Source organism: Ammospiza nelsoni, chromosome W, assembly GCF_027579445.1.
Source record: "Ammospiza nelsoni isolate bAmmNel1 chromosome W, bAmmNel1.pri, whole genome shotgun sequence".
Lineage (NCBI taxonomy): Eukaryota > Metazoa > Chordata > Aves > Passeriformes > Passerellidae > Ammospiza > Ammospiza nelsoni.
Window position 1 is genome coordinate 9593048 of NC_080668.1, and position 22151 is coordinate 9615198.

A 22151-nucleotide genomic window follows, 5' to 3' on the forward strand; every position below is an offset into this window, starting at 1 on the left:
AGCCAGAAGCTGACTGCCGGTAAATTTCCGGCGCTCCGTGCCGTTTTGTGCGGCTTCGACCTCGCTCCTCCCTTTGGGGGTGGTGCTGCCCCCTCCCCCTGGGCTCCCCCCCGCCTCCTGCCGGGGGAGGTCCTTGCCCTATAAGGACCTAATTTGAATAGAGCGCTCTGATTGGTTTTGCACTCTACCGCGGGGGCCGCCCCGTCTCCCCGCTCGCCCGCGCATGCGTTGTTAAGCAGGCTGACTCCGTTTCCGCCCCCCGCCTCCTCCCTTCTGCCCTCGCCATGTGGTTCGGCGCCATTTTTAAACGCACATGGCGGGGGCGAGTTTTTACCGATCCCGGCGGGGTCCGACAATCCGGCCTCGTTCCGCGCCTCCTCCGCGAGTCCCTGCCAGAAGCATCGCGCGCGCTGCTCTGCTTCTTGCGCCGGACCGGCGGCCGGCGGGGAAGGGACGGATAGAGAAACCGCGGATTTCGGTTCCGCGGGGGGGCTGAGACCTGGCGGGCTCCGCGGGAAGGTCGGGGGGTCCCCTGGGGGTTCCGGGGGTCTCCTGGGGGCTCCGAGGGGTCTGGGCTCAGGCTCAGGAAGGGGTGGAACGCGCCCGGCCCCCGCATATTCCTGCCTTCAATCCGATCGCTCTCAGAGGCGGTCTGCGTCACGGCCCCCACCCCCGGCTTTGGTGTAGCTAATAAACGTATACGCGCGGCTTCCCACGTCTCCTGTTCTTCTAACGTCTTGCGTAGGGCCTCTTCTACTTTCCCCCACGCTTTGAGGTTTTTACCACTGCCTGCGGACTTAGAGTCCTCTGCTGAGGCGGCAGTGCACTTCTCCCGCGCTTCCGAATATAATATATTTACCGGACGTTCGATTGTCCCCAGCTCTAGGAGCCTTGCAATAGCAAGATTAGAATTCCTGAGCTCACCTTTAATTCCCCATCGCTCATGAGCCTGACTTACGACCTTCGCTGTGGATTCCATTGTCCACGCTGGTCCGGAGGCGTCCCTCCCGCTGTGGTCAGACCTGCTGCCACAGCCGCTGTCCTCTTTCCAGGAGAATCCCCGTTCCCCGGGCGCAAGCCGCTTCCCGGGTTTCGGGCACCAGAATGTTGCCTTCTATACCAAGGTAGGCGACCTGGTTCTGAGGTACAGCTTGACAGCCCTCTCTCCAGGGCCGTTCGGGCCAATGACACACGCAGACACCAATGTGGTGGACGGTCAAAAGGCGTTTATTACTCCTTCTCATGGGGTCTTATAGTCTTGGGGGTCTCTACGTCAAAAGGGGTTTGTCCTTCTTACCTATGGTTAGTAGGGAATGGAAAAGTACTGGGTAAGGAGTGGAAAAGTGCTGGGTAAGGGATAGAAAGTTGCTGACTTCAGTGGGACAGCATTCTTATTGTTAGTGGGGCCACATTCCTATTGTTAGTTTCTTATCTATGAGTAACTGAGGGTCTTATCTACGGGAAACAGAGGGTCCTGTCTTTCCGTGACATCGCGACAATCTTCTGCAGCGCCTCTCCCTGACTACCACACTCCATCCAACAGCCACAAAGCATTGGAATGGAAGGGGTCGCAGGAGGAGAGGACTCGCATGCATTGCACAGAGAAGGAATATTCTCCCCTTTCCCTCGAAAAACTAACTAAAGCCCTTTCCGCACCATTGCAAAGTCACAACATGCAAGAAAAGAAGACGACAATTATTTCTGCATGCAGAAGGGAAAAAGTAGGGGGAGGGGCGAAGGAAAAGGATAGAGAGGTACGACCTTCCTGCAATCCTGATCATCAAGGCAGACCTTTTCTCGATGGCTCAGTTTTTTTTTTGCTTTTGTTTGCTTGATTGTTTTTTGTTTTTCCTTTATTTACCCATATCCCCAAAACAGCAGCAGGGACTTCTTAGCAGCTTCCTCTCCTTCTTTCCTCCTTCTCCTCCTCCTCTGACTTCTTTCTTCTCTCTTAGATCCCGGTTCCAATCCCTCGCCACAACCCCCAAAGGTGCTTTTGCTTGTGTTAAGGCAAACCTATGCCGGTGTTCATCTGTCACATGGGGATGAGGGGAGCACCCGGCCGCGCAGCGCAAGCAGAGCGCAGAGGGAGGAGGGCGGGGGGAGGAGGAAGGCACCGAGGAGAAGATGGATGGACAGACAGATGGACAGATAGCTCGAAAGATACATGATAGATAGAGAGAGATAAACAGGATTCAAAATAAAATGAAAAAGAAAAATGGGGATGGGTAGAGAAGAAGGAGGAAGGGAGGTGAAAGAAAAGCAGAGGGGAGGAGAAAAAAAAAGGCGAGGAAAAAAAAACTCCTAAACAATGCACTGGATAAAATCCTGGATCTGAAATCGATGGAGGGAGCTTGTCTCTTGCTTCTGGTTCTTGGAATTTTTCCTTTCCTTTCCTTTCCGCTTTCTGTTTGGTGGTGGTGGTTGTTTGAGAGCCTTTGTAAGGGGGGCAAGGTGGGGAGAAGCTTTTACGGTTTTGCTTTTCCCAGCGAGGTTTTCCCCGGGACGTGAAGGGGAGGCGGGGAAAAGAACACCCTCTTCTCCTGAGCGGGAGGGGGTCGGTGCTACACACACACACACACACACACACACACAAGCCCCGTCCTTTTCCCTGGGAAAGGGTGCGCCTGGGGGTGGCGTTTTGTTCACCCGCTGGATTTCTTTCATTTTGTCTTTTGATCTGGTTCCCCCTGCTCTCCCTCCCTGCAAGGGGCAGTGATTTGGTTAAGCAGATCTGAGGAGCTGATGGCTCAGTCGCTCTCTCGCTCGCTGCCGTAGTCCTGAAGCACTGGGAGGGGGGAGGGAGACAGTAAATGGTAATGATAAGGCGTGCGCACGCGCACACACACTCGGTGTGGCTGCAATGCTTAGTCCTAGGTTAATGTACTCAACAGTGCCACTACCTGACACAACAGCAGCACTGATGGGGGCAGGAGAAAATGGAGTCATGGAATCACAGAGAGGTTTGGGTTGGAAGGAACCTTAAAGACCACCTCGGTCCAACACCCCTGACATGGGCAGAGACACCTCCCACTAGACCAGGTTGCTCAAAACCCCATCCAACCTGGCCTTGAACACTTCTAGGGATGGAGCATCCACAGCTTCTCTGGGTAACCTGTTTCAGTGACTCACCACCCTCACAGTAAAAAATTTCTTCCCAATATCTAATCTAAACCTGCCCTCTGTCAGTTTAAAGCCATTCCCCCTTGTCCTGTCACTCCATGCCCTTGTCCAAAGTCCTTCTCCAGGTCTCTTTTAGCCCCTTTAGGTACTGGAAGGTGTTCTAACGTGTCCTTAGAACCTTCTCTTTTCCAGTCTGTACAACTCCAACTCTCTCAGCCTGTGCTCATAGGAAAAAAAAAAGTGTAGCAACAGATCTATGGCACAGGTCCCAGTCTAACACCAGCTGGGTAGGAGAGTTTTATGTGGTCTCGAGATACCAGCATAGCCCTTACCAAACCATAAGCCTACTCAACAAATTTGATGAGTATGTGCCCTTGGCCCTATTGATTTTTCTCTCATTCTTTCTGGCAAAAGAACCTAGATAAAACACACACCAAACCTTTATTTCCTTTTGGATCTTTCCACATGGCCAACATCTGCCATGATGCTTACTATTGGAATATGAATCCCAATATTACCAGGTAGATTGTGCCTGGGCCAGTCTGACCCTTGCTGCTGGGCCAAAGGCGGCAACTGTGGCGTATCACCCCAGAGACACCTTTAGCTTGCTGGAGGTTGCAGCTGGGCACTAAACAAGTCCAGGCTTGTTAGGAACTCCATTTACCTCAGGAAGGAAGGCTTCAGGCGATGGTGAAGAGAAAGGAGACAGATTCTGTCAGAGGGAAAATATACAGAGCTTTATTCCATGGTCACAGAGGTCTGAATCTTGGCAACAGCTCCAACAGAATGCAGACTGCATGGTTTGATTCACCTTTTAAGCTCCCGGGGGAGGGGGAGGGAAGGAGCAGGTGAGCTACCAACCAGGTGGGAGGGGCAGGGTCTCAGGGGAGGATGACACCCAGACAGGCCAATGACCTCTGGGCATAGGGGCATCTTTTGAACTTGACCAACCACACGACAACATTCCTGGAAAGTTAAGCCTGATTGACAGGACTCACTCAGTAAGGGGGCGAGGGGGAAAGGAGAGAGGTATAGGCACACCTGGGAAGGGACCTGGAAGTTTAAAACAGGACATTACAACACACCGCAACAGCTTACAAATCCCAAACTCATGAGCTTGGATAGATGCAACAGGCTGTGCCCGTCCTTCTCAGATCAACCCCACTCCCACCTCAAACAAATACTCAATTCAAAAACTTTAGAATCGGAAATCTTACACTGAAAATGTTGACATTTCTGATTGAAAACAAAGAATTGTCTTTTCAAATAAGTGCTTTGACATGGAACAGAGGATTGTTTGTTTAAATTAAATCACCTGACTAGAGCTACACTGTCATTTTGTATCTGAATGAAACAAAAAAAGAAATTGCTTCAACATTTCTTGTCAGAGATGCCAGTGGCATCTTCTTGTGAAGAATTTTGCTTTTGAAAGCTTTTGGCAGGTAAACTGTGTGTCAAAGAGCTCCATTGACCATCATCTTCCTCCTTGGAATAAGCTGATACATGGTTATTGTCTTGATTGATTTAACAGAGAAAACCAAATTATGGGCCCAAATGCCAGAAAAAAAAAAGGGGGGAAAAGAAAGAAAAAAAAATCACTTTTCATTTTGTTTTGTTAGAAAATAGTGTTTTGTTTATATGTAATAAATTTGGGATTAAAAGTGCATTGTGAAGCTTTGCTTTTTTCATCTTGTATTTCTTTACTTCTGGAGAGTATACATATACATACACAAATGTATTTAGGCAACCTACGTAAATAATTTCAAACCAAGAAGTTCAATTTGGGAAGCAATTGAGATAATGAGTTATTTAACACTCACTTTGAAAACATGGAACACTCTAAAGAAATAATAATAAAAAAGCCTCAAATATACTAAAGGAAGTTTTTGATTGACCCAAAGTTATTTTTAGGCCTGTCATATAGAAATGCAAAGAAAAAAAATCATACCTGGTTACCTATAGACATCAAACTTTGAAAAGACCCATCAGGATCAATTTCATAAGTAGAAAATTACCCATTCCTTTAAGCAGTCACCTTGTAGGAGGACGTGTGTACAAATCATTGTGGATCAGGGTTGACATCAAAGATTTTCTTACTGTGCTGGTTTAAGCTGGGGTAGAGATAATTTTCTTCCCAGTGGCTGTTATGGGGCTGTATTTTGGATTTGTTCTGAACACACGGTTGATAATATAGAGATATTTTTTTTATTGCTGAGCAGGGCTTATACAAAGCCAAGGCCTTTTTGGCTTTTTGTACTGCCATGCTGGCAAGTAGGCTGGGGGTGCATGGGAGGCTGGAAGGAGACACAGCCAGGACAGGTGACCCCAACTGACCAAAGGGATGTTCCAAAATGTGTGACAAAATGACAGTGCAGGCAAAGATAAAAAGGAGCACAGCCTAAAAGCTTAGCAGGACTCAACAGTACTTTAACCTAACTTATACCTTGTACCTAACAATTAAACAAGGGAACAAAACTTATACCTAACTGTGAAAAAAACTCCAATCACTTGTTTTTAAATTTTTAAAAGTTTAATAGTAATAAAATGGTTATAAAAATAGTAATATAATTAGAGTAAGAAAAAATTGGACAATTAGGATTTAGGACAATACGAGACAATAAAAACAAAGAGTTATGGATGTCCGGGTACCTTTTTCTGGGCAAAATAAGCCTGAAAAAGGACACCCGTTAACAAAGGATTAACCCTTAAAAACAATAGCCTGTTGCATAGTCATACACCTCATACATGATGCATAAATTCCATTCAAACAAGGGATTCTGTCTGGTCAGCGTCAACTTCTTCCTCTGAATCCTAATGGTGTCTTCAGAACTGAGCAAGGCAGGAAGAACTCAATAAGAGAGCAATAAATTCTTTTTTTTCTGAAAGATTTAGGTGTCCTGTGGCTGCTATCTTGGTGCAAGTCCTCTCTTAAAAAAAGTATCTTCCATAGCATAGTTTCTATTTTAACAATATGTTATAACCTAAAACTGTATTTGACACACTACTTAAAAAAATTAATACAGCATAGCTTTTTAACATGACACATATAATATTCATTTTAATATTTGCGAAAAGACAATCATATAATATGCATTTTTCACACTAACTTATTTTATAACTTAACCGTAACAATTTAACAGAGAAATAGCACTTAAGAGCATGTAACTTAGCTTACAGTTACAACTTCAAAGTTATACTTAGCAACATAACAGAAGAACGACAGTTAGCAACACTTAGCTTATAACTTATTTTTAACAGTTTACCCAAGAACAACACTTAGCAGTATTTAAGTAAGTTTATAGCTATAACTTAACCTTACTTCCAAGCTTAATTTACTTAGATATCTAAGGTACTTAAACACTTAAGAAAGCAGTATTTCTCTCAGATTTGCTATAGCATATGCACAGATGCATGCACACAAATAGAAAGAGTCAATGCAAGCAAGGTACCTGTGAAAAATTCCCCTCAGTGAGATATTGCGGGAAATCCAGGACTCCTGAACAACTGACCAATATGATCAAGCAGAAGCCATTTATTGTTTACATTACACACATAGAATCTACAAACTACTAAGTACACACTTCTTGATTGGTGCCTTTGTCTTGTTCACTCATTTTCTGCCTGCATTTCTCGGAGTATATGATTGGTTACAGTCTAGGCGTTTCACAGTCCTCTGTTATCTAGTTCTTATGGTCTTGGTATTCAGTTTCTCAGACTCTTCTTTCTTAATTTAGCACCATTTATGTTCCAATAGCCTTGACGAATTCCTGAGACTTTGATAATAAACTTAGAAGCAGGCTGGCTGATGCACATTGTTATAAACGGAAGCACACCCCCGGTACTAAAGTGATTTCAGCAGTTATTATAAGGCCTAAAGCTTAGGTGGCCCACGGGTCGAGCAGGAGTGTTCCTGTCAAGGATGCTGCAGCGCCAGCGCTGGATCTTCTTCCTTTCTTGAGCAGCGATGTTCCCAATGTTCCAGGTGGAGCAGCACCGATTCACTGTATCAGATGTCCCCTTTTTATACTTTTTTTTGCTCCTTTGGATTGGTTTCTGTTGGGAACCTTCATTTGCATGAAGGTTTAAGGCGCTTGATTGGCCCATTAAATTCTGTCCAGGCTGGGTCGTTTTTTGCCGGGGGGGGGGGGGGGGGGGGGGGGGGGGGGGGGGGAAGGGGAGGGGAAGGGGGAATGCACTTTACTTAGGTGTAATACGATATGTTGAGTACCGTATTTCTTATAACTACCCTTTTAACCCCTTTTACAATATAATAACTAAACTTTTTAGCAGTACATGCTTAACAATTATTAACCATTTTACAACAGTTTCTAACCTATTTTTGACACACACTATGGCCTAACCCTTGCAAATACATTGCAACAGTGAGACATGGGGTTAGAAATTAACTTGGGGTATAAATCAATTTTGGATTTAGATGAAGTGTGCTGTTTTGACTTGTTTAGTCTATAGCTTGCTCACATAGATGAAGTGTGTTATTTTAACTTGTTTAGTCTGTTAACTTGCTGTGCTAAAAAAAGCCTGTAGACAAGAGAATGCAAAACTGCCCCAAACAAGGTGGAAGGAATGTGAGTTTCCAAGCTGGACGAAGATAAGAGGGGCCCCTTGGACCTTGAAACTAGAAGCAGACAAATACTGAGGCTGCCAAGATATTGGGGAGACGAATGACGACCAGAGAGCTCTCTGCTCAAGATTAGAAGGACTGATAAGGGCTAATTTTAATGCAAAGTGGGCCTAGTAAATGAATATGCATGGCCATATTGCGAAACATTATGCATATGCAACAGGTTAGGAGATAAAGGGGGGTCTGGACTTGCAGGGAGTGCCCATGTTCTTTGAGGAGCTATCCTGCATGCGCCTGGCACCGAATTAAATACATACCTACTTTACAACTTTTAGAAGTTGTGGAGTTTTTTTCCACAAATCATCAGAGATCAGTGAAATACTCACTTTGAACGCTTTTGAATCTCTTGACAGGTGAAAGGATGGATATTGGGACACACAAGACATTATGGATTTTGGACCTGGTTAGCATAAGAGATTTGATAACAGGATGCCTTGGCAAGACCAAACAGAACTTTGAGGATTAAATTAAGATTGCAAGAAGATTCAATCAGACTGACTTATCAGAAAAGAAAATTACATCAAGACTTCTGCAAGCAAGAGATCTTGTAAAATGCATAAGTTTGTTTATGTGATGATTCACCCAATCATTGAAGTAAAACATTACTAGCCTTCCTAAAATAGTATATAAGAAAAGGTATTCCACATTAAAGTTGGATTCTTTGTGATGGTGTTCACAGGGGTTCAAGGATGAGGGAAGAGACGAGGATCTGACTCCATGTTTCAGAAGGCTTGATTTATTATTTTGTGATATATATTACATTTAAACTATACTAAAAGAATAGAAGAAAGGATTTCATCAGAAGGCTAACTAAGAATAGAATAGGAATGAAAGAATGATAACAAAGGTTTGTGGCTTGGCTCTCTGTCCGAGCCAGCTGACTGTGATTTGCCATTAATTGCAAACATCCAACATGGGCCAATCAAAGATCCACCTGTTGCATTGCACAGCTGCAGATAATCAATGTTTACATTTTGTTACTGAGGCCTCTCAGCTTCTCAGGAGGAAAAATCCTAAGGAAAGGATTTTTCATAAAAGATGTCTGTGACAATTCTTCTAATCATATCGGCATCTCCCTGTCTCTTTTCATCGTGTCTAGATGGGGCCTCAAGGAGTGAGGGTATCAGCCCTGGACTCTTCATTGTTCAGTGATCCTCCAAGTATAGCAAATGTGAGAGTTCTCTGGCTCTGAGAGGCATTCCCCTCAGAGGCAGATTGTTGGTTACGGTCTGCTGCAGCCCAGGAGAGCTAAAAGGGTCTCAATTCAGACTACTGTTTATAGGGTGTATTGGTTTCGCACGGCCTGGTTTTTGGTAGCAGGGGGGCCACAGAGAGGGCTTCTTTGAAAAGCTGCTGGAAGCTTCTCCCATGTCCAGTAAAGCCAATCCTTGATGGCTTTGAAGATGGACATGCTGCTGGCCAAAACTGGGCCAATGAGAGAGGTTGGTAATGCCCCTGTGATGACATATTTAAGAAGAAAATCAAAACAAAGTCACAGGTTTTGCTTCTAGTAAGAGAAGAGGAGGAGGTGAGAACATGTGAAGGAAAACAACATGGCGACACCAAGATGAGTGAAAAAGGAAGGAGACAAGGTGCTCCAGGTGCCAGAGTTGAGATTCCTCTGTAGGCTGTGGTGAAGACCATGATGAATTAGGTTGTCCCCCTGCAGCCCACAGGACATGCAGAGATCCACCCACAGCCTGTGGGGAAGGTACCCATGCTGGAACAGATGGATGCCTGGAAGAGGCTGTGATCCAGTGGAAGACCTGGTAGAGAGAAAGGGCTTCGAGGCTGGAGCAGTCTGTCCTTGGAAGACTGCACCCCATGGAAAGAGACCCATTCCACAGCAGTTTTGGGAAGACTGTTTGCCTGTGGGAGTGACTCACATTGCAGCGGGTGTAGCAGGACTGCTGCTTGTGACAGTAGACCCACACCTGTCACACTTGTCGCAGTTTTGGAGACAGGCACACAACTGAACACACTGAGACAACACACTGTGACAACAGCCAAGGTTTATTAATGGATGCCCCCTTTTATACAGGCTTCAAAATTCCCGTGCTTGAACACCTGATTGGTTGAGGTCTCAACACCACCCAGCTCACTGGTCAATTAGATGTCTGCATTTGGGATTGAATGGGATTGGCTGGGGTCCCCTGTTTGAGTTTGAATCCAGCCAATCATTCTTATCTGGGGACTCATTTACTTCTACTCTTTAACGAACTAGACTAGTCGAGTTGGGGGACTGTTATGGCAAATTTTATCTGTGCAGCTTACAGACCAGCTGTAACTGTCACAGTTCCCTCTTTTCTGTTTAAAAAATGCCAAGTGTTCTTTGTCATAATCTGCAAGGGTTCTTTGCAAACAGGATGACAAAGACAGCATGATGATAAAAATGATGAGCCTAGTTCGAATAAGGCTCTCCACCCAACTCGACAAGCCTAGCCACCTCCCCCCCCTTATCCAGTGATGTATCCTATGTATCATTGGAGTTGTAACATTCACATCCAAGAGCTGTCAGGTGAGATCACCAGTAATAAAATCCTTCAGGCTAGTATGCCACAAGGTAATTGCTTAAAAGTTACAATTTTACAACTTAGCACTACAAAAAAGAAACCATTCAACTTTAAAACCATCAGAAAAAACAACTAATAGAAGAAACAATTTGTCTTAGTTCAGGTTTGTGATTCATGTCCTTAAATAGATAGTCCTTAAATCTTCATATCTTTAAATAAATAAAATGCTTAAATAAATTGTCACCTCAAGAGTCCCAGATTTCCATGCCGTAGGTGCACAAGTTGTTTCAATCACTGCTCCACACACTGCTCCACGACGTCTGCTGAGGGGCCATCAGGAAGGTGTTGACTGTGGTCCTGAGCAGGATGTAGTGCAGGGCATAGACACCTGGCAGGTACCCATCATGTTCCGGTATCTGTGGAGACACAAGCGTATCCATGTCCCCAAGTAATGAGATCCCAAGGACCTTCCTATATATTGGTGATAATGTCTCGCATCATTACCTTGGGTTTGGGCAACTGGGCATCACTGGATAATTGTAATGATAAAGTTATTTAAAATTACTGGATTCTGGGAACTTGCTAATACTGTCAAATGGTTTAGGGTAAATATAGCTTTAGCCACTCTACTCTGTGGGATCTTACCAGACATTCCCCCTTTCTATTTATCAAGAATACATTTTAAAGTGCCATGGGTATGTTCCACTATGGCCTGTCCTGTTGGTGAGTGGAGAATACCAGTGTGGTGTAACACACCCCAGAGCTGTAGGAATTATCTTGTATTTTGTGAGGTATATGCAGGGCCATTGTCTGTATTAATGGTATTGGGAAATACCTAAAGCAGCAAAGGCAATGTGCAATACCCAACTCCTTTCTCCTGTGTGTACTGAAGCCCATATAACCGATGAAAAAGGTATTGATTGACACATGCACATACTTTAAATGGCCAAATTCAGGAATATGTGGGACATCAGTTTGTCAGATTTGTAAAGCTTGTAAACCAAAAGGATTAACCCCCATCTGCAGTGGTGCAGTGTGGCCTTGGCAGTCAGCACAGGTGTTAACTATATTACGAGCCTCTGTGTTTAACAGCAGGAATTGTCGCTGTAAGGCTCAAACATCTTGATGGAAAAAAGTGTGTGATGCCTTTGCTTGTGCAAGCATGTCTGGTTGTGGTGCTGTCCAAGCAAGGCTAACTAGCCAATCTGCTGGAGAGCAGCCCTCTGTAACGAAACCTGGTAAATTTGTATGACTTCTGATGTGTAAGATGTAATAAGGGCAAGTTCTGGCCTGGATGGTATGGCACAAAGTTTTTAGTAAGTCAAATAGTGGTGCATTGTCAATTTCTCTTATTAGTGTTCGGTCTCATCTCTGTGTAATACCAGCAACGTAGGCAGAGTCAGTCACAACATTTAAAGGAATATGGGGGAAATGTTGGAAAGCCATAGCTACAGCACGTAGATCCACCAACTGTGGTGATCCACTCTCACAACCTTCCAGTGTTTGCCATCCACCTTCCTCTTTCCGTGTTAAAACAGCTTTTCCCATTTTCCCAGAACCGTTGGTGAATACTGTAACACCCTTTAGGGATGTGTGACTATTAAGTGGTTTTAGAGATAATGCAGTGATCCCACTCAACTGCAGTAATCTCTGGCTTGGTAGATGGTAAGTAATTTGTCCTGAGAATGTTTGCAAGGCACCTTGTAAAGCTGTGCTGTTGGCAAAGCACCATTCAAAATGTTCTTGTGTCACAGGTATAATAAATTTGGAAGGATCTCTTGCATTAAATTGTAAACATCTCTGACAGAATTTGATGATTAATTGTGCAATCAACTTGAAGATGATAGGTGCCATCTTTTTAGGTTGGTGAGGTAGGCAAATCCACTCTAGAATGTGAAATGGGTTGGACTACTGAGTATCCCACTGTCCAATAATACCAGTAGAGTGAAAATCAATGATAAAAATAAATACAGTAATGCACACCTCTGGGCATATCCGGTGGACTTGTCTGTTTCTTATGGCCTGCTCTACACATTGAGAGCGGCTTTTGTCTCTGGGTTAATTTTCTGGGAGAAGTTAGCTCAGGATCACCTTTAAGAATGTTGAATGAGGGTGCCAGTTGTTGGGTGGTCAATCCTAGATAGGGTCTAACCCAGTTTATGATACCCAAAAATTTTTGTGCATCATTGAAAGTTTGAACTTTTGTTGAAAGTTGAAAAGTTTGTGGCTGTATGGTCTGATCCATTATTTTGAGTCCTAGGTATTTCCATGGTGGTTGCTGCTGCACCTTTTCCAGTGCTACCTGAAGCCCAAATGTTTTTAATGCTTGCATGCAGCTTGGCTGAATCTGTGAAAGGTCTTTTTTGGTTGGGGTTCCTTTCAAGATATCATCCATGTAGTAGTAACAGTATGCCCCTGGAAATTGTTCTCTTACTGATGAGAGCATCTGTGCAACATACCACTGAGAAATTGTGGGGCTGTTTTTCATGCTCTGTGTCAAAACGTTCCACTAATGATGCTTGACTGGTGCAGTGTTACTAATGGATGGCACTGTAAAAGCAAGCTTTGGGATATCTTCAGGGTGTAATGAAATAGTAAAAAAGCAATATTTTAAGTCCACAATCAGAATGTCCCAGGTGGCAGGTATCATAGTAGGAGGTTGTAACAGCATGGTTGTTGGAGTTCTGGATGCTGAGAATTTTAGACTTTCTATGCTGACAGACTCTGACTCTCCCGGGAGAGCACTGCATTTGACCTGAGGCCATGGAGAAGGCTTCCAAAATTGATTGATAGCACTGGGATTATGGGTGTGTAGTTTGATTAGAAGTGTGTAATATCACAGGGTGGAAAACTTAGAGTATAAGAATTTAGAATATAGTAATAAATATAGAGCAAGATGGAGGTTTTAGAGTGGAGGCTGGTCCTTCTTCTTTACCTTCTTCTACACCTTCTTCTTCATGGGTTTTGGTGGTATTTTGTAATTGGCCAGAAAAGTCCACATTGTGGACTTTGAGTGATTAGTTATTGGGTTAAAAGTGAAAATAATTAAGGTGTCATTTCTTAATTGGATAGTTTAGCCTTAAAAGACCTTGTAATGAAATATTTAGCCATTTTTTACCTTGTTAGTGAAATACTGTAGAACTCACTGCTGTGAGACTGTAACATGGATAAGAAAAAATAAATATCTAACCTGAACATGAAATACTGTCTTGAGTGCCTTCAATCCTGACCTCAACAGAGGTATAAAAAAAGAAGCTGAAAACTGGCATGTGGTAATATGGATGGTGTTTGCTGCTACCTTTCCCAAATGCATCTTCTGAGAAAGCCACTTGGGCAAGTACAGACAGCCACTCAATCCACACTCTCACCACGGATAGGTCAGTGAAGAAAGATGGAAAGGGTCTCTATATAGAGTCCCAGAGAGGTTTATTGTAGTCATGCTGAAGGATTCCAGGGACAAAAGACGAGCAAACAGTGCAGGGCCCTGGCTTAGGTATGGGGTCAGAAGCCAATCATTTGGGGGCACAGGAGTAGTACAAAGGGCAGGGCAAAGAGGCAGTGACCTATGAGGAAAGGGCAGATGAACATAGCTGCAGAGCACTGTGGGAGAACCCCCTTTCGACTCTGTAGCCATGATATTTTCTGAAAAATCCTTTCCTCAGGATTTTTTCTCCTGAGAAGCTGAGAGGCCTCAGGAACAAAATGTAAACAATGGTTATCTGCTGCTGTGGAATGCAACAGGTGGATCTTTGATTGGTCTCATAGAGTTGTTTCTAATTAACGGCCAATCACAGTCAGCTGGCTCAGACTCTCTGTCTGAGACACAAGCTTTTGTTATCATTCTTCCTTTTCTATTCTTAGCTAGCCTTCTGATGAAATCCTTTCTTCTATTCTTTTAGTAAGGTTTTGATATAATATATATCATAAAATAATAAATCAAGCCTTCTGAAACATGGAGTCAGATCCTCGTCTCTTCCCTCATCCTTGGACCCCTGTGAACACCGTCACATGACTGACCCTAAGGAGACAGGTATTCTTGAAGCCTGTGGTGAATTTTTCCAGGGCAACATCCTAGAAGTTTCCCTAATAGGCTCAAAGGCCTCCACAGGTGATGGCATACCAGGTTGCAAAGCACCCATGCTTTCCATGACAGCACTGATTTTTTTCAAGTCATGGAGCAACCTTTATTTACAAGATTTCTTTTTTTATAACAAATACCAGAGAACTCCAAAGGCTCATTGATGGTTCTATGTGCCCTTGAACTAGTTGCTCTTGTACCAGAGATTTAAGGGCATGCAGTTTCTCTTTCTCAAGGCACCATTGTGGAACCCACACAGGTTGTTGTCATGGTTTGGCACTGGCACAATGCCAGTGCCCCCATGAAAATATATTTTTCTCAAATGAGTGCTGTGAGATGTGACCAGAAACAGAGCAGAGCAGGCTCAAGCTTAGAAATTAAGAAAAAAAAAAAACTTTATTAACCTACAACTATAATAAAAGGAACACACACAGAATTCAAAATGAAAACCTCCCGAAACATTCCTCCTCCCCCCACCCAGTTTCCAACACAGCACAGTGAGACAAAACCTTGGATTCTCAATCAAGTTACCATCCCTCAGATAATCAATTCTCAGTTCATCAAGGGAGAGAGGAACCTCTCTTGTACCATAGTCTTCCCCAGGAAACACAGTTGAAACCTCTTGTGTTTCCATGTCACACGTGGTACCGCCTGGAGAAAATCTGCCATGGTGACATCTTCCTTCCTTCCATGTACAGTGCTCTCACCACCGTTCACGGACCAAAATTGTTGATAGGGTTCGCTTTTAAGGATGCTTTGCCAAGTACCAAGAAAGCAACAGTTTCTCACTTTCAGGACAAAGGCCCCCCCATTTTCACTCCCCCTGGGGCCGAGGGTCTCGAGAAGAGAGATCTTCTTCCCTGAAGGCAGAGGGCACCACCACAGCCTCCTCATCTTTCTCTGTTCTCTTCACTCCTGCACTCGGCGTCACTGCAGCAGGTCACTTTCTTGGCTGAAGCCATTGCCTCCCCCTAAATGCAGTCTCTGTGTTACAGGAAATTGGTTCCGTCTATGGCTATGCAAGAAAAGTCAAGCCAAAGGCCACTCTATCATCTCCTCTCACCTAGGATTCTTCCCCATCTTCTTCTGACTTCACTTGCTCAGACCTTCACCACACTTGCCCATTTCCTTCTATTTCATGTCTGTCTCTCTTCTAGGAGGGTTAATGTTCTGCAAAGTTTTCATTGTCCAAGAAAAGGGTTAAAATCTCGGGCTCTGCCCGCCCAGAACTCCCATGGGGCCGGGCACCTTCTTGCCATGCTGCCAGCACATGGTATCACATGGTATCAAATTTCCAGGTGGCAGGCTCTCTCTCTGAGGGGATGGAAACTCTCTCTCTCTGGGTCTGCCCAGAACATCTCAGTGGTTCTCCACCCCTCCGTCCTGCAGGAGCCTTCACTCCCCTTCTCTGTCCAAGGCTCCGGCCTACCTCAGCCAAGGTCGCATGGCTTCCCTTCCCCTGCCCAGCCTGTGGCTGGGCAGGGGAGGCCTGACCTCTTTCACAGACCAGAACCAAGAGAGAGTTCCCCTGGGATTTCTCTGCTTTTTAATCCCCTATGTTCTCAGATGCATATCCATGTCTTCAGTGGCCACACCAGGTGCCAATATTCAAATCTGACCACTGATTGGTTTGACCACAGCTTCCCGAAAAACTCACTTCCTTGTCAACCCAGGACAGTTGTGTAGTGAGTCATTTTAGGGCTAATGCGGGATACTGTCCTGGTTTAGGGCAAATTTGTTAAAGAATCTGCAAAGGAGGGCCCCTCCAGAAAGAAAAACCCACACGGCCCCTCCTCCCAACCGGTTCAGGAAAAAATTCCTTGGAGAGAGGTGGAAAGAACCTGTTTATTTGACAGGCACAGCACCCCCCAGCACACAAAATGAACAATACCTGATGACACCGCTCTGAGAAAGATGACAAAATCAGAAAGTCTCTTTCGGGGGTGGTTGCTCTGTTCTCAGTCCCTCCGGCGCTGGGGCAGCTGCTGCAGCCAAACCTTTGGTGTTCCCAGGTCCCAGTCCGGAGCAGGTTTGAGATGGTCACAGGAACAGGAGAGGAGAAACAGTCCAGGAATGGATGTGGACTGTTTAGCTAGAACTAGCTAATAAGCAGAAGCAAAAGTGAGAGCAGAAGCAAGAGCAGAAAAGCAAGCAAGCAAAGCAGCAAGCTGAAAGCAAGAAGTGAAAAACAGCCCTATGTACTGCTGTCTCTGTGTCCCTGATAAGAGAAACCCAAACAAAACTTCCACTCTTCAGAGCCAGTCTTAAAGGCACAGAACAGATGAATGGGGATACAAGCATCATAACGTCACCCCAGGACATTCCACCCCTTATCCCCATATCATCAACACACTACAACACATCATGCATTATTCATACAAAATTTCCATCAGTTTCCCCAAAATTACAAGCAATACCCATCATGTCTTCATCAAATCCCCACACTGGACCACTGAATCCAGACCCTATATTACAGAGCTGCAGGATTCCCCCTTTTCACTTCAGTCACTTAAAGCTCCATCTATCACTTGCTCAGATCTTTGACACTTACACATTTCCTTCTCCATCTTCCACTTGCCCAGACCTTCAACTCTTACACATTTCCTTCTATCTCATGTCTGTATGGTTTAATGTACAGACAATGGCAGTAACATCCAATGAACAGTGATATTGCATATCATTCTTATCCCACAATCAGATCTCCCTGAGGTACACATCGTGTTGTTCCATCTCTTTGCATTATCCACCACGTGCAACCTGGTCCCTGAGCAAAGACAACCCCACGAATCGGTTTGTCTGTACTCGAGGCAGAATTGATCCACACAGTCTTCCCTAACAAACCTCTGATATGTACCACTGGGACTTTGTCTCCTTCTATTACATTCAGGGACTAGGACTGGGCAGGACCTGCTCGGTTGGTGGAACCTCGGGTGTTAACTAACCAGGTGGCCTTTGCTAAATGCTGCTCCCAATTCTTGAAAGAACCCCCACCCAAAGCTTTCAACTGGGTTTTTAGTAGTCCATTGTACCTCTCCACTTTTCCTGCAGCTGGTGCATGGTAGGGGATATGGTACACCCACTCAATGCCATGTTCCCTAGCCCAGGTATTGATAAGGCTGTTCTTGAAATGAGTCCTGTTGTCTGACTCGATCCTCTCAGGGGTGCCATGTCTCCACAGAACTTGCTTTTCAAGGCCCAGGATGGTGTTCCGGGCTGTAGCATGGGACACAGGGTAGGTTTCCAACCATCCCGTGGTGGCTTCCACCATGGTCAGCACGTAGCGCTTGCCCTGGCGTGTCTGGGGCTGTGTTATGTAGTCACTCTGCCAGGCCTCCCCATACTTGTACTTGGACCACTGCCCACCGTACCACAGGTGCTTCACTCGCTTGGCCTGCTTGATGGCAGCACACGTCTCACAGTCATGGATAATCTGAGAAATACTGTCCATGGTTAGATCCACCCCTCAGTCTCGTGCCCATTTATAGGTGGCATCTCTGCCCTGGTGGCCTGAGGCATCATGGGCCCATCGAGCTAGGAATAACTCTCCCTTATGTTCCCAATCTAGGTCAATTTTGGACACCCCTATCTTTGCAGCTTGGTCTACCTGCTCATTGGTCTGGTGCTCCTCATTGGCCCTACTCTTGGGTACATGGGCATCTACATGGCGGACTTTCACAGGTAGCCTCCCTACTCTGGTAACAATGTCTTTCCACTCATCAGCAGCCCAAATTGGTTTCCCTCTATGTTGCCAGTTAGCCTTTTTCCACCTCTCCAGCCATCCCCACGGAGCATTGGCTACCATCCATGAGTCAGTGTAGAGGTAGAGCTTTGGCCACTTCTCTCTCTCAGCAATGTCCAGGGCCAGTTGAACAGCTTGGAGTTCAGCCAGTTGGCTTGATCCACCTTCTCCTTCGGTAGCTTGTGCAACCTGTCGTGCGGGGCTCCATACGGCTGCTTTCCACTTCCGGTTCATCCCTACGATGCGACAGGAACCGTCAGTGAAAAGAGCGTAGTGTGTTTCCTCTGGTGGCAGTTGGTTATAGGGAGGAGCCTCTTCAGCACGTGTCACTGGTTCTTGTTCCTCTTCATCTGTGACACCAAAATTCTCACCTTCGGGCCAATTTGTAATGACCTCCAAAATCCCAGGGCGATTCAGTTTACCTATACGGGCGCGCTGAGTGATGAGAGCAATCCACTTGCTCCATGTAGCACTGGTGGCATGGTGAGTGGAAGGAACCTTGCCTTTGAACATCCACCCCAGCACTGGTAGTCAGGGTGCCAGGAGGAGTTGTGCTTCAGTGCCTATTACCTCTGAGGCAGCCTGGACTCCTTCATAGGCAGCCAGGATTTCTTTCTCTGTTAGAGTGTAGTTGGCTTCAGACCCTCTGTAGCTTCGACTCCAAAATCCCAGTGGTCGACCCCGAGTGTCCTCAGGCACCTTCTGCCAAAGGCTCCAGGACAAGCCATGGTTCCCGGCTGCAGAGTAGAGCATGTTCTTTACCTCTGGTCCTGTCCTGACCGGGCCAAGGGCTACTGCATGGGCAATCTCCTGCTTGATCTGGACAAAGGCTTGTTGCTGCTCAGGGCCCCACTGGAAATTGTTCTTCTTGCGGGTGACCAGGTAGAGAGGGCTCACGATCTGACTGTACTCAGGAATATGCATCCTCCAAAAACCTATTGCACCCAAGAAAGCTTGTGTCTCTTTCTTGTTGGTGGGTGGAGACATTGCTGTGATCTTGTTGATGACATCTGTAGGAATCTGACGCCGTCCCTCTTGCCACTTCACTCCCAGGAATTGAATCTCACGAGCTGGTCCCTTTACTTTGCTCTTTTGAATGGCGAAACCAGCTCCCAGGAGGATCTGGATGATTTCCTTCCCTTTCTCAAACACTTCCGCAGCTGTGTTCCCCCACACAATGATGTCATCAATATACTGCAGATGTTCTGGAGCCTCTCCCCTTTCTAGTGCAGTCTGGATCAGTCCATGGCAGATGGTGGGGCTGTGCTTCCACCCCTGGGGCAGTCGGTTCCAGGTGTACTGCACTCCCCTCCATGTGAAGGCAAACTGAGGCCTGCATTCTGCTGCCAGAGGAATGGAGAAAAATGCATTGGCAATGTCTATAGTGGCATACCACCTTGCTGCCTTGGACTCAAGCTCATACTGGAGCTCTAATATGTCTGGCACGGCAGCACTCAGTGGTGGAGTCACTTCATTCAATGCACGGTAGTCCACAGTCAATCTCCATTCTCCTTCAGATTTTCGCACAGGCCAAATGGGGCTGTTGAACGGTGAGTGGGTCTTGCTGACCACCCCTTGGCTCTCCAGCTCTCGGATCATCTTATGGATGGGAATCACAGCATCTCGAGTGGTCCTATACTGCCGTTGATGCACTATGGAAGTGGCAATTGGCACTCGTTGCTCTTCTCCCGTCGGGCATCCTACTGCAGATGGATTCTCAGACAACCCAGGCAAGGTGTTCAATTGCTGGATGCCCTCTGTCTCTACAGCAGCTATTCCAAATGCCCATCTGAGTCCTTTAGGGTCTTTGAAGTACGCACTCCGAAGGTAGTCTATGCCCAAAATACATGGGGCCTCTGGACCAGTCACAATAGGATGCTTCTTCCACTCATTTCCCGTTAGGCTCACATCAACTTCCACCAAAGTGAAATCCTGGGATCCCCCTGTCACACCAGCAATAGAAACAGACTCTGTCCCTACATGTCTTGATGGGATTAATGTGCATTGCACACCAGTATCGACCAAAGCTTTGTACTCTTGTGGCTCCGATGTGCCAGGCCAACGAATCCACACAGACCAGAAAACACAATTTTACCTGGCTAGAGGCAGGGCCCCTCTAAGCCTGGTTATCCTTCTTTCCCTGGGCGTATGTTTTGGATGTTCCTTTGAGGGGATCAGACATGTCATCATCATCATACCTGGCCGTTTGGCTACGGGCAACTGGTGCTGCTTTCCTTCTGGTGGCTTCCTTCAGTTCACGCACCCGTTGTGCCAGAACAGCAGTAGGTTTCCTATCCCATCTTCTCACGTTTTCCCCACAATCACGCAGGTAAAACCACAGCTCAGCTTGTGGGGTGTACCTTCTCTCACCACCAGGGAAACGTCTGCCTTGGAGACCAGAACCTCGGATCTGTACTGCTGAAATTTGGAGAAGGTCTTCTTTAATCTCCTCTCTAAGCTTCTTATGGTTCTCCTCTATTTTATCCTCTAAGTTCTGCAGACGTGTTTCTACCGCTGCGATTCTGGCATGTGTCAGGCCATGTACAGCATCTGCATATGCTCTGAGCTTCCTTGCCATGTCAAGCACAGTCTCATCCCTCTCATCCCTCTTCATGATGGCTAAGGCAGAAGCATATTCCTGTGGCCCAAGTCGTACGAGTTTTCGCCACATCACAGACGTGCATGGTACCAAGTCTGGGTTCCTAGTTGTTATGTCATCTGAGAAGAAAATCTCTGCCACTGCCATTTCTCTCAGGCATTGGATCCCTTGCTCTATTGTCTTCCACTGGGTTTGCTGCATATAGAGATCATCCACACACAGGTATCTTTCTGCTACACTTCTTAGGACCCGTTCCCAGAGGCTGTGAGGGTTAGTCCCCCCTCCTCATTCCTTGGTCTATGACAGGATCCTGTGACAGGGATCCCAAATGCCTGGCTTCAGTGCCATCCAGAATTGTAGCCTCGCCTGCAGCATCCCAGAGACGGACAAGCCAACTAATTATGGATTCATCAGACCTTCGAGTGTAGTCCTTCCGTAGGCCACGAAGGTCCTTCAGGGAAAAGGACTCATCTGATCTTGCACCTGCTGCTTTGACTCCTGATTTTATGTCAGGAGGCATTGAGGTTCCTTCTCCTTCATCATCATCATCATCATCATCCCCTGGTCGATTGGTCTTGTCCGTGCATTTCCCACTTCTAGTGCTGGTAGCAACAATCATGGGTTTAGATGCTGACTTCGAGCCTGGAGTGTTAGCTGCAGCCTGAGTCACCGGGACAGTTGCTGATTTATCTCCCTGCCCCCCTGCCTCCGTCTGCTGCCCGACAGTATCTAGCAGTGTGCGATAAGCATATGCCAGGGCCCAGCTCACTGCAATGACCTTCCTCTCCTTAGGCTCATCCTGGTACTTCTCTTTCAGATATTTCCCCACCTCAGCTGGGTTCTGAATTTGTTCATGGGGAAAATCCCAGACTATAGGGTCAGAGAATTCCTTCAGGATTTGGCCCATATCCTCCCATTTCCCACACCACTTAGGATTTTCCACACCTGGGTCAACTCCTTAGTCAGGGGTCTCATCAGCCCGTCTAGAAATCTCAGCCCTCATTCTAGAGAAGCAGCAGGCTGTATAGAGGAAGGTTACCAGGTTGAATACCAGGAAGATGGTTTCTTTAACATTGAGGGGAAACTGAACATCGTTCACTAGTGATGCAACTGATTCATAGGAGAAGGAGGAAAGCAGAGGCTGAAAAACCTCATTCCCTCCTGCTCCTCCTGCAAGAAACTGGATGCATAACCATAGCCATGAACCATTCATACCTGGAGCAGACCCTAGCATGTTTATAAACTTCTTGCACATTATTGCCACCAAGCCCAGCAGGATAGCTACTCTGGTCACTGCCCCTCTGATGTAAAAACTACATATTAGGGGCAATACTAAAGCCATTTCTGGATAAGAAAATAAACCTAGGGACCAGAGAGGTATTAAAATCTCAAAAAACCCTAGGGACCAGAAATGCATGCAAACCTTCACCCCAATAGACATTATGAATTCTAAAAGC